Genomic DNA, 13,602 nt, shown 5'->3' with positions numbered 1-13,602 from the left:
GAAAAAGATGAAATCATTGTCATGAGCCTAGGAAAAATCAGGAAGGATTCATAGTACAATAAATTTCCATTTCAGAAAGTATCTATAATAGAAGAGAGTATATTCATGACTCTCAATCTCTGCCTCCTTGTAGGTTCTTGTTTTGTTCTCTGTTGTGCATTTTTTCCTTTCTTTTTTTTTTCATTCCCTTTCCCCATCCAAGCAGGGAACAGTTAAGTGCAGGTATTTTTATACAAAGACGTATACATGCAAACATATGTATATAAATACACACATAATACATATAATATCTGGGAGTGTGGTTTGTGAATATCAATAAATATATACACATTCATTTCGACACAGACATCTATATATGTTTACCTACATTTATTTACACAGACATACATGTGCGTTCACACATATGTAGACACATGTAGTATGCTGTTAATATTGCTGACGTAGATTTCTCTCTGAACTGAATCTTTAAGTTTGACTTTTTCTTAAAATCAATGGTTATTCACTTTACTTTTTTCTTTCTAATAAATTCTACTTCTGATCCTTATTATAATGTATATATAGTCATATATGTTTATATACACATACATTTAGTTATATAGTTATATATGTGTCTTACTTCCTTTTTCTGCAAACTCTTCTACTTTAGTTATACTCCTTAGCTTTGTCTTGCTGTTTCTTAACCTCCTCCCTGCCATGGATGTGTCTGTTACCTTCTTCTCTCCCTTATGTCCTCTGCTCCCCACCATTTCCCTCCCTTTTTAACTTCTTCCCTTTATGCTACACTTTATCCCATTCCCATTAATCTAAACACCCTTCTATGGCACACCTTAACCTATTCTCTTCCCCTTATTTACTTCTAGATTTTGAATGATGCTATATACTTCAAGGGGTGTATGTATATGTGTGTGTGTGTGTGTGTGTGTGTGTGTGTGTGTGTGTGTGTATTACATATACACACACACACACATACATTTACACACACATACTTATATATGTATATTTTTATGTATATACATATATATGTATGTATTTTTCCGTATTTAGTGCATTGTCAATATGAGTAGGTTTTCAGAACTACTACCCGCCCTCCTCCACACACCTCTGTGTCAGCTCTTCTCTGCACCTAATTGTAATTTGTGGAGTGTAATTGCTATATTTGCCATTTCTTTTTAAAGGCAGATCATATTCAGTTCTGCTCCCGTCTTATGAATTTCTGCATTACTGATGTTAATGTTAAACATATAGCTTTCATTTCCATGTGAAAAGCAGAAACAATTTATTCCTCTTTAATTCTTTTAAATTAATCTTTGATGTTTGCTTTTATATGTTAAATTTTCTGTAGAGTTTTGATTTAGTTGAGATGAAATCCTGGAAATTTGAATTTGCTGAACAATTTTTTTTCATTCAATATTATGGTTTTTGCTGGATATAATTTTGGTCCAAGTCTTAACTCCTTTAGATTGTTGATACATATTATTCTAAGTCCTGTACTCTTTTACTGTAGTTGGTAATCTATCCTGTTCAGTTGAAATTGTAGCTCCAGTATATTTGAATCATTTTTGTTTGTTTCTTATAGAATTTTCTCTTTGATCTGGGGTTTTCAAAATTAAGAATGATGTTCTTATTTATTTGTTTGTTGATTGGTTAGTTTTGCTCAAGAAAACTGGGGATAGGTGACTTGTCCCAGCTTACGTAGCTAGGAAGTGTTCAGTATCTCAGATCATGTTTAAACTCAGGTCCTTCTGACTTCAGGGCTGGTGCTCTATTCACTGTACCACCTAGCTGCCCCAACAAAAATATTCTTAGGTGATTTCCTTGTCGGATCTGTTTGAGTTGATCAGAGGATTTTTTTCCTCCTTTCCCCTTTAGTTCTATCACTCCAAGACTATTTTCTTATATCATTTTTGTTTTGTGTTTCAGGTATTGAGGAATTCTGCAGACTAAAAGTTTCTACCCACTGAACTTTGCCTTTTTCTGGTAAGTATCCTTGCTTATAAACAGCCCTGATCAAATGGTGAGGTTGGGTTAAGCAAAAAAAACCTACTGGGTGTACCTGACACAGTCAGCACCTGTCTGACCTTTTCAGGACTATGTGTTCGATGCTAGAAGAGAGGTGTGAGCCGAGGAATGGCCAGTGGGACCCTCAAATGGGGACGCCAGCCTAAAAGTGGGGGCAGTGGATTAGAGGACTTGGTCCCCATTTGATGGATGGCAAGTCCCAGTCCCTTGGTGTGTTGTAGCTCGGTAGGCGACCCCCTTCTCCTGGGTCATCAGGGGGGTGAAGATCCATGCTTTTTTCCAGATGGGAAAGGCCTCATGGATAGAGCTACTGAGGAGTGTAAGAAGCAGGGGATGAAATAAGTGTCATAATAATAGCTACCACTGAAGGTTAGTGTTAAGGTGTACCAAGGGCTTTCCCTATATAATCTCATATTATAATGTGAGCATAGCTGTCCCTGAAAACCTTTCTGAATGGCGAGTCATCTCCCTTCCTCATTTCCCTCCCGGTCATGGAGAAGGCAGGCCGTTTGATTCTTTGCGTTTGACCCTGAAGAACAGATGGTGTCTGATCCTGTTGAGTTCCCCTTTGCCACAGCCGCTCCTAACCCTGCCGCAGAACCGCGATCTGCAGGCCTGGCTGTTTTGTTGGCTAGTTAACCAGGAGGTTTGCAAACACAAGTAGATTCTCATGTTGACAGCCTCTGGCTTTTCTAGCAAGTGCCTTGGGTGCCTTCAGGCATCTAAGGAGCCATTTAATCAACATGGTTTTGGTAAAATTAGCCAGATGTACACAACAGCTGGGCTTCTTCATCACATAGTCCTTTACAAAGGATGCGTCACGCTTCCGTTCATACCTCACAGTGCAGCAGCATAGCTAGAGAACTCAAATGTCAAGCTCCTTTTCGGGTCTGGGGGTCAGGTGGCGTTGGGGGTTGGCAGGCCTTGTGCTGGTGCTGAAGGGGAGGAGGAATGTGAATCAAAGAAGCTTGAAATGAATGTGTTGAAGTAAGATCCCCACAGGGTTGGGCAGTGGGGAAAAGGAGGTGTCATCATCTCACTTTTAGCTTCAGGCTTTATAGGTGAAAGAAAAGGTAAAGTTTTGAGATAAGTTTGGGCATTAAAAAGAACATGGCCTCCCTCAAAGAGAGGTTCATTACTGAAAAAGAAGGAAACTAGTGTCTTAACTTTTCATTCCTTTCTTTACAGATCTACCTGCACTGTTTCTGATTCAGAAAACTTTAGCCAGTAACTTCTTCAAGTTACACCCAGCGTGGACACTTCTCAGTTTTCCAGAGCTCCCCTTCTCCAGAGGCTTGAAGGTCACTTCTGAGTCACTGGCTGCATTAGATAAATAGACTGTTGCTTAAATTCTTCATTGCTCTTACAGAATTTTTTACAGTCCTTAAGAACTACCTTCAGGTAGAAGTTAGTTTCACCCTTAAGGGAGGGACTGTTTGCAAGCTGTGAAGGCTTGGGTTACTTGGTGGGTTTTGTCTTTTTCCTCTCACAAATGTTTATGGCCCTTAAAAAAAAATCCACGTCAGAGTGGTAGGTGCCTGTCACAGAGGTACTCTGCGTGACTGTATAATTCCGAATTGTAAAGCTACCTAATGCAGTCTCGCCTTGAAAGTTGAGGGTCCTGAACGATTTTTTGGCTTGCTCTTGCCAAGTCCACAAAAGAACTTCCTCAAACTAGATGTTACAGACATTTATTATCGTGCATTTGTGGGCTTCCTCTAACTCCCCTCAGCCTCCAGGATCTAGAGCTTGCTTCCAAGGATCATTGTCAGGTAGGTCTTCTTGTGTGGACAAATGGCCTCTCTCGGTCTCTTTGCTCTTTGTTCTCCTCCCATTGGTTGAGACGTCTTCCTGTGTATCTCACATTGGCCTTTGCTTATTCCTTGCGCTTTGAATCAGCTCAGACAAGGTGTTACTCACTTTCCTGGAGGCCACAGCAACACCTACCCTGTGTCATGGTAGATACTTGGAATATATTGAATTAAACCGGGTCTTGAAGATAATTTCCATAAACAGCTTTGATCAATCAGGTTATGAAGCAGTAAAGACCCAGGCTTTGAGTCTGAGTCCCATTTGGAGTAGTGAGAAGGATATTTTGCTTCCTCAACACAGCAGCACACTTGCTAAGTTTAAAAATCTTCCTGCAAGCCAGTAACCTTAAGGGAGACTTTTACATGGCCTATTCCAGTGTGCTAAGTATTTTTGGTTTTAATTTAGATTTTTAAAATATTCAATTAAAACTAAATAGAAAATAAGAAAAATGAAATAGAAAAAGACAGAAAACGAAAATGAAAATATTGTTATGTGCCTATAAAAAAATCAGGAAGGATTCAACATGTAATAAATTTCCATTTCAGAAAGTTTATATAATAGAAGAGAGTATATTTATGAGTCCCCATCTCTGCCTCTTTGTAGGTTGTTGTTTTGTTCTCTCTTGTACGTTTTTTACTTTACTTTTTTGCTCCTTTTTTCCCCTATCCCCCCACCCAAGCAGGTTACAGTTAAGCACAGGTATATTTATACAAACATAGACATGCATACACACACATATATATTTGGGAGGAGGATGTGTGAATATGAATAAGTATATACATATTCATTCCCATACATATATCTATACATGTTTACCTACATGTATTTTCATAGACATATACATATACATTTACACATGTGTAGAAATATTTCTATTACATTCTTAATAAGGCTTTCATCAATTTTTCTCTTATTTGGATCATTAACTTTCATTTTGTTTAAGAGCAATGATTACTGGCCCTACTTGTTTTCTTTCTAACAAATTCTATTCTTTATCTTTAGTATAATGTTTCTATATATTTATATGTGTGTGTGTCTTTTTCCAGCCCCTGCTAATATTTCTACTTTAGTTAAACTTCTTAGCTTTGCCTTGCTGTTTTTTAACCTCCCCTCTGCCATGAATCCCTCCCTTATCTTCTTCCCCTCCAGCTCCTACCTCAGCCATCATTTCCCTCCCTCTTTAACCTGTTCCCATTAATTTACGTTTTCTCCTGTTCCCATTAATCTGAACCAGCTTCTGGACTACACCTTAATCATTTCTCTTCCCCTTATTTATTTATAGATTTTGGAGGATGCTATACACTGCATGGCATATATATATATATATATATATATGTATATGTATATGTATATGTATATGTATATGTATATGTATGTATCCATGTATGTATGTATTGTTTCCTATATAGTCCATTCTCATTGGCTGTAGGTTTTCAGAACTACTAACCACCCTACTTCGCATGCCCCTGTGTTGGTTCTTTCTCTTCACCTAATTTGTGGAGCATAATTACTCTATTTACCTCTTCTTGGACAGTTTTGCTTTTTAAAGGCAGATCATATTCAGCTCTGCTCCAGTCTTATAAAGTACTCCATTACTGATCTTGATGTTAGACATATCCCTTACCTTTCCATGTGAAAAACAGAAGCAATTTCTCCTTTAGTTCCTTGAAATTAATCTTTGTTGTTTGCTTTTATATGTTAAATTTTCTATTGAGTTCGGATTTGATTGAGATTAAATCCTGAAAACATAAATTTGTTGAATATTTTTTATTCAGTATTATAATTTTTTCCTGGATATATTTTTTTGTCAAAGACCCAATTCCTTAGATTGTTGATACAAACAATTCTAGATCCTGTGGTCTTTTACTATAGGTGGTAATCAATCCTGTACAATTCTAATTGTAGCTCGAGTATATTTGAATCGTGTGTTTTGTCTAGAATTTTCTCTTTGATCTAGGGTTATCAAAATTAAGAATATTCTTATGTGTTTTCTTTGTAGGATCTGTTTGAGTTGATCAGTGGATTTTTTTTCCTCCTTTCCCCTTTAGTTCTATCACTCCAAGACTATTTTCTTATATCATTTTTGTTTTGTGTTTCAGGTATTGAGGAATTCTGCAGACTAAAAGTTTCTACCCACTGAACTTTGCCTTTTTCTGGTAAGTATCCTTGCTTATAAACATCCGTGATCAAATGGTGAGGTTGGGTTAAGCAAAAAAACCTACTGGGTGTACCTGACACAGTCAGCACCTGTCTGACCTTTTCAGGACTATGTGTTTGGTACTCGAAATGGGGTTTGAGCCGAGGAATGGCCAGTGGGACCCTCAAATGGGGAAGCCAGGCTAAAGGTGGGGGCAGTGGATTAGAGGACTTGGTCCCCATTTGATGGATGGCAAGTCCCAGTCCCTTGGTGTGTTGTAGCTCGGTAGGCGACCCCCTTCTCCTGGGTCATCAGGGGGGTGAAGATCCATGCTTTTTCCAGATGGGAAAGGCCTCATGGATAGAGCTACTGAGGAGTGTAAGAAGCAGGGGATGAAATAAGTGTCATAATAATAGCTACCACTGAAGGTTAACTTTAAGGTGTACCAAGGGCTTTCCCTATATAATCTCATATTATAATGTGAGCATAGCTGTCCCTGAAAACCTTTCTGAATGGCGAGTCATCTCCCTTCCTCATTTCCCTCCCCCTCATGGAGAAGGCAGGCCGTTTGATTCTTTGCGTTTGACCCTGAAGAACAGATGGTGTCTGATCCTGTTGAGTTCCCCTTTGCCACAGCCGCTCCTAACCCTGCCGCAGAACCGCGATCTGCAGGCCCGGCTGTTTTGTTGGCTAGTTAACCAGGAGGTTTGCAAACACAAGTAGATTCTCATGTTGACAGCCTCTGGCTTTTCTAGCAAGTGCCTTGGGTGCCTTCAGGCATCTAAGGAGCCATTTAATCAACATGGTTTTGGTAAAATTAGCCAGATGTACACAACAGCTGGGCTTCTTCATCACATAGTCCTTTAAAAGGGATGTGTCACGCTTCCGTTCATACCTCACAGTGCAGCAGCATAGCTAGAGAACTCAAATGTCAAGCTCCTTTTCGGGTCTGGGGATCAGGTGGCGTTGGGGCTTGGCAGGCCTTGTGCTGGTGCTGAAGGGGAGGAGGAATGTGAATCAAAGAAGCTTGAAATGAATGTGTTCAAGTAAGACCCCCACAGGGTTGGGCAGTGGGGAAAAGGAGGTGTCATCATCTCACTTTTAGCTTCAGGCTTTATAGGTGAAAGAAAAGGTAAAGTTTTGAGATAAGTTTGGGCATTAAAAAGAGCATGGCCTCCTTCAAAGAGAGGCTCATTGCTGAAAAAGAAGGAAACTAGTGTCTTAACTTTTCATTCCTTTCTTTACAGATCTACCTGCACTGTTTCTGATTCAGAAAACTTTAGCCAGTAACTTCTTCAAGTTACACCCAGCGTGGACACTTCTCAGTTTTCCAGAGCCCCCCTTCTCCAGAGGCTTGAAGGTCACTTCTGAGTCACTGGCTGCATTAGATAAATAGACTGTTGCTTAAATTCTTCATTGCTCTTACAGAATTTTTTACAGTCCTTAAGAACTACCTTCAGGTAGAAGTTAGTTTCACCCTTAAGGGAGGGACTGTTTGCAAGCTGTGAAGGCTTGGGTTACTTGGTGGGTTTTGTCTTTTTCCTCTCACAAATGTTTATGGCCCTGAAAAAAAAATCCACATCAGAGTGGTAGGTGCCTGTCACAGAGGTACTCTGCGTGACTGTATAATTCTGAATTGTAAAGCTACCTAATGCAGTCTCGCCTTGAAAGTTGAGGGTCCTGAACGATTTTTTGGCTTGCTCTTGCCAAGTCCACAAAAGAACTTCCTCAAACTAGATGTTACAGACATTTATTATCGTGCATTTGTGGGCTTCCTCTAACTCCCCTCAGCCTCCAGGATCTAGAGCTTGCTTCCAAGGATCATTGTCAGGTAGGTCTTCTTGTGTGGACAAATGGCCTCTCTCGGTCTCTTTGCTCTTTGTTCTCCTCCCATTGGTTGAGACGTCTTCCTGTCTATCTCACGTTGGCCTTTGCTTATTCCTTGCGCTTTGAATCAGCTCAGACAAGGTGTTACTCACTTTCCTGGAGGCCACAGCAACACCTACCCTGTGTCATGGTAGATACTTGGAATATATTGAATTAAACCGGGTCTTGAAGATAATTTCCATAAATAGCTTTGCTCAATCAGGTTACGAGGCAGTTCCGACCCAGGCTTTGAGTTTGAGTCTCATTTGGAGTAGTGAGAAGGATATTTTGCTTCCTGAACACAGTAGCACACTTGCTAAGTTCAAAAAGCTTCCTGCATCCCAGTAACCTTAAGGGAGACTTTTTCCTGTTGAGTTCCCCTTTGCCACAGCCGCTCCTAACCCTGCCGCAGAACCGCGATCTGCAGGCCCGGCTGTTTTGTTGGCTAGTTAACCAGGAGGTTTGCAAACACAAGTAGATTCTCATTTCGTCTAGAATTTTCTTTGTGATCTGGGATTTTCAATATTAAGAATATTTTTATCTCCTTAAGGGAGACTTTCACATGGCCTATTTCAGTGTGCTGAGTATTTTTGGTTTTAATTTAGATTTTAAAAATATTCAATTAAAACTAAATAGAACATAAGAAAAATGAAATAGAAAAAGATAGAAAAAGAAAATGAAAACATTGTTATGTGCCTAGGAAAAATCAGGAAGGATTCAACATGTAATAAATTTCCATTTCAGAAAGTTTATATAAATAGAAGAGAGTATATTTATGACTCCCCATCTCTGCCTCTTTGTAGGTTGTTGTTTTGTTCTCTCTTGTACGTTTTTTACTTTATTTTTTTGCTCCTTTCTTCCCCATCCCCCCACCCAAGCAGGTTACAGTTAAGCACAGGTATATTTATACAACCATAGACATGCATACACACACATATATATTTGTGAGGAGGATGTGTGAATATGAATAAGTATATACATATTCATTCCCATACATATATCTATACATGTTTACCTACATGTATTTTCATAGACATATACATATACATTTACACATGTGTAGAAATATTTCTATTACATTCTTAATAAGGCTTTCATCAATTTTTCTCTTATTTGGATCATTAACTTTCATTTTGTTTAAGAGCAATGATTACTGGCCCTACTTGTTTTCTTTCTAACAAATTCTATTCTTTATCTTTAGTATAATGTTTCTATATATTTATATGTGTGTGTGTCTTTTTCCAGCCCCTGCTAATATTTCTACTTTAGTTAAACTTCTTAGCTTTGCCTTGCTGTTTTTTAACCTCCCCTCTGCCATGAATCCCTCCCTTATCTTCTTCCCCTCCAGCTCCTACCCCAGCCATCATTTCCCTCCCTCTTTAACCTCTTCCCATTAATTTATATTTTCTTCAGTTCCCATTAATCTGAACCTGCCTCTGGACTACACTTTAACCACTTCTCTTCCCCTTATTTATTTAAAGATTTTGGAGGATGCTATACACTGCATGGCATATATATATGTATATATATGTATATGTATGTATGTATTGTTTCCTATATAGTCCATTCTCATTGGCTGTAGGTTTTCAGAACTACTAACCGCCCTACTTCGCATGCCCCTGTGTTGGTTCTTTCTCTTCACCTAATTTGTGGAGCATAATTACTCTATTTACCTCTTCTTAGACTGTTTTGCTTTTTAAGGGCAGATCATATTCATCTCTGCTCCAGCCTTATAAACTACCCCATTACTGATCTTGATGTTAGACATATCCTTTACCTTTCCATGTGAAAAACAGAAGCAATTTCTCCTTTAGTTCCTTGAAATTAATCTTTGTTGTTTGCTTTTATATGTTAAATTTTCTATTGAGTTCGGATTTGATTGAGATTAAATCCTGAAAACATAAATTTGTTGAATATTTTTTATTCAGTATAATAATTTTTTCCTGGATATATTTTTTTTCGAAGACCCAATTCCTTAGATTGTTGATACATATAATTTTAGGTTCTGTCGTCTTTTACTGTAGGTGGTAATCAATTCTGTACAATTCTAATTGTATCTCTAGTATATTTGAATTTTGTGTTTCGTCTAGAATTTTCTCTGTGATCTGGGATTTTCAAAATTAAGAATATTTTTATGTGTTTTCTTGGTGGGATCTGTTTGAGTTGATCAGTGGATTTATTTTTTTCTACTTTCCCCTTTAGTTCTATCACTCCAAGATAATTTTCTTATATAACATTTTTATTGTTTTGTGTTTCAGGTATTGAGGAATTCTGGAGACTATAAGTTTCTATCTGCTGAACTTTACTTTCTTCTGGTAAGTATCCTTGCTTATAAACAGCCCTGATCAAATGGTGAGGTTGGGTTAAGCAAAAAAACCTACTGGGTGTACCTGACACAGTCAGCACCTGTCTGACCTTTTCAGGACTATGTGTTCAGTGCTAGAAGAGAGGTGTGAGCCGAGGAATGCCCAGTGTGACCCTCAAATGGGGACGCCAGCCTAAAAGTGGGGGCAGTGGATTAGAGGACTTGATCCCCATTTGATGGAAATTAGTGTCATAATAATAGCTACCACTGAAGGTTAACTTTAAGGTGTACCAAGGGCTTTCCCTATATAATCTCATATTATAATGTGAGCATAGCTGTCCCTGAAAACCTTTCTGAATGGCGAGTCGTCTCCCTTCCTCATTTCCCTCCCCCTCATGGAGAAGGCAGGCCGTTTGATTCTTTGCGTTTGACCCTGAAGAACAGATGGTGTCTGATCCTGTTGAGTTCCCCTTTGCCACAGCCACTCCTAACCCTGCCGCAGAACCGCGATCTGCAGGCCCGGCTGTTTTGTTGGCTAGTTAACCAGGAGGTTTGCAAACACAAGTAGATTCTCATGTTGACAGCCTCTGGCTTTTCTAGCAAGTGCCTTGGGTGCCTTCAGGCATCTAAGGAGCCATTTAATCAACATGGTTTTGGTAAAATTAGCCAGATGTACACAACAGCTGGGCTTCTTCATCACATAGTCCTTTACAAAGGATGCGTCACGCTTCCGTTCATACCTCACAGTGCAGCAGCATAGCTAGAGAACTCAAATGTCAAGCTCCTTTTCGGGTCTGGGGGTCAGGTGGCGTTGGGGCTTGGCAGGCCTTGTGCTGGTGCTGAAGGGGAGGAGGAATGTGAATCAAAGAAGCTTGAAATGAATGTGTTCAAGTAAGACCCCCACAGGGTTGAGCAGTGGGGAAAAGGAGGTGTCATCATCTCACTTTTAGCTTCAGGCTTTATAGGTGAAAGAAAAGGTAAAGTTTTGAGATAAATTTGGGCATTAAAAAGAGCATGGCCTCCCTCAAAGAGAGGCTCATTGCTGAAAAAGAAGGAAACTAGTGTCTTAACTTTTCATTCCTTTCTTTACAGATCTACCTGCACTGTTTCTGATTCAGAAAACTTTAGCCAGTAACTTCTTCAAGTTACACCCAGCGTGGACACTTCTCAGTTTTCCAGAGCCCCCCTTCTCCAGAGGCTTGAAGGTCACTTCTGAGTCACTGGCTGCATTAGATAAATAGACTGTTGCTTAAATTCTTCATTGCTCTTACAGAATTTTTTACAGTCCTTAAGAACTACCTTCAGGTAGAAGTTAGTTTCACCCTTAAGGGAGGGACTGTTTGCAAGCTGTGAAGGCTTGGGTTACTTGGTGGGTTTTGTCTTTTTCCTCTCACAAATGTTTATGGCCCTGAAAAAAAAATCCACATCAGAGTGGTAGGTGCCTGTCACAGAGGTACTCTGCGTGACTGTATAATTCTGAATTGTAAAGCTACCTAATGCAGTCTCGCCTTGAAAGTTGAGGGTCCTGAACGATTTTTTGGCTTGCTCTTGCCAAGTCCACAAAAGAACTTCCTCAAACTAGATGTTACAGACATTTATTATCGTGCATTTGTGGGCTTCCTCTAACTCCCCTCAGCCTCCAGGATCTAGAGCTTGCTTCCAAGGATCATTGTCAGGTAGGTCTTCTTGTGTGGACAAATGGCCTCTCTCGGTCTCTTTGCTCTTTGTTCTCCTCCCATTGGTTGAGACGTCTTCCTGTCTATCTCACGTTGGCCTTTGCTTATTCCTTGCGCTTTGAATCAGCTCAGACAAGGTGTTACTCACTTTCCTGGAGGCCACAGCAACACCTACCCTGTGTCATGGTAGATACTTGGAATATATTGAATTAAACCGGGTCTTGAAGATAATTTCCATAAATAGCTTTGCTCAATCAGGTTACGAGGCAGTTCCGACCCAGGCTTTGAGTTTGAGTCTCATTTGGAGTAGTGAGAAGGATATTTTGCTTCCTGAACACAGTAGCACACTTGCTAAGTTCAAAAAGCTTCCTGCATCCCAGTAACCTTAAGGGAGACTTTTTCCTGTTGAGTTCCCCTTTGCCACAGCCGCTCCTAACCCTGCCGCAGAACCGCGATCTGCAGGCCCGGCTGTTTTGTTGGCTAGTTAACCAGGAGGTTTGCAAACACAAGTAGATTCTCATGTTGACAGCCTCTGGCTTTTCTAGCAAGTGCCTTGGGTGCCTTCAGGCATCTAAGGAGCCATTATTCAACATGGTTTTGGTAAAATTAGCCAGATGTACACAACAGCTGGGCTTCTTCATCACATAGTCCTTTACAAAGGATGCGTCACGCTTCCGTTCATACCTCACAGTGCAGCAGCATAGCTAGAGAACTCAAATGTCAAGCTCCTTTTCGGGTCTGGGGGTCAGGTGGCGTTGGGGGTTGGCAGGCCTTGTGCTGGTGCTGAAGGGGAGGAGGAATGTGAATCAAAGAAGCTTGAAATGAATGTGTTCAAGTAAGACCCCCACAGGGTTGAGCAGTGGGGAAAAGGAGGTGTCATCATCTCACTTTTAGCTTCAGGCTTTATAGGTGAAAGAAAAGGTAAAGTTTTGAGATAAATTTGGGCATTAAAAAGAGCATGGCCTCCCTCAAAGAGAGGCTCATTGCTGAAAAAGAAGGAAACTAGTGTCTTAACTTTTCATTCCTTTCTTTACAGGTCTACCTGCACTGTTTCTGATTCAGAAAACTTTAGCCAGTAACTTCTTCAAGTTACACCCAGCATGGATACTTCTCAGTTTTCCAGAGCTCCCCTTCTCCAGAGGCTTGAAGGTCACTTCTGAGTCACTGGCTGCATTAGATAAATAGACTGTTGCTTAAATTCTTCATTGCTCTTACAGAATTTTTTACAGTCCTTGAGAACTACCTTCAGGTAGAAGTTAGTTTCACCCTTAAGGGAGGGACTGTTTGCAAGCTGTGAAGGCTTGGGTTACTTGGTGGGTTTTGTCTTTTTCCTCTCACAGATGTTTATGGCCCTTAAAAAAAAATCCACGTCAGAGTGGTAGGTTACAAACGTTATTGTTACAAATGTACTCTGCGTGACTTTAGAATTCTGAATTATAAAACTACTTAATGGAATCTCCCCTTGAAAGTTGGGGATTGCGAACAATTTTTTGGCTTACTCTTGCCAAGCAATAAACAAACTATGTATGTTCAATTATGTATTGCCCCATTCATTCTTTTCCTTACTTGAAGCCGTGTCAGAGTGGTATTTTCATTATCCCATATCTGTGGAGTTACATAGACATGAATGAAACTATAATCACAAGTTAGTTGTAATTGAGTTTCAAAATTGTTTACATGATCCATTAACTATATTAATGATTGTTCCATCAACTTTAGTGTGTTCTAATTCATTATTTATAGTAATTTTTAAGAAAACTTGTGATATGTTTTACTAATTGATTTGC

The 13,602-nt window shown here is 39.7% G+C and overlaps 1 protein-coding gene across 48 annotated transcripts in view; it reads left to right on the top strand.

Annotated features, from left to right (window-relative positions):
* Positions 1-13,349, top strand: part of LOC127543009 (U1 small nuclear ribonucleoprotein C) — a 58,367-nt gene extending 45,018 nt beyond the window's left edge. For 15 of the 48 annotated variants that reach the window (XR_007949061.1, XR_007949066.1, XR_007949064.1 and 12 more), the window contains 7 exons: positions 1,921-1,977; positions 3,208-3,791; positions 5,931-5,987; positions 7,216-7,328; positions 10,093-10,149; positions 11,232-11,344; positions 12,852-13,349. The gene's annotated coding sequence lies outside the window, so the exon portion shown is untranslated. Of the gene's footprint in view, positions 1-1,920; positions 1,978-3,207; positions 3,792-5,930; positions 5,988-7,215; positions 7,329-7,700; positions 7,800-10,092; positions 10,150-11,231; positions 11,345-11,716; positions 11,816-12,851 lie in introns of those variants that run through there. The other 33 variants (XR_007949072.1, XR_007949076.1, XR_007949078.1 and 30 more) reach the window with 8 other exon arrangements.
* Positions 13,350-13,602: the final 253 nt, after the last annotated feature.

The sequence above is a fragment of the Antechinus flavipes genome, chromosome X (genome assembly GCF_016432865.1).
Source record: "Antechinus flavipes isolate AdamAnt ecotype Samford, QLD, Australia chromosome X, AdamAnt_v2, whole genome shotgun sequence".
Classification (NCBI taxonomy): Eukaryota; Metazoa; Chordata; class Mammalia; order Dasyuromorphia; family Dasyuridae; genus Antechinus; species Antechinus flavipes.
Note: the sequence above shows the minus strand (reverse complement) of the source record. Positions and strands in the feature narration are given on the sequence as shown.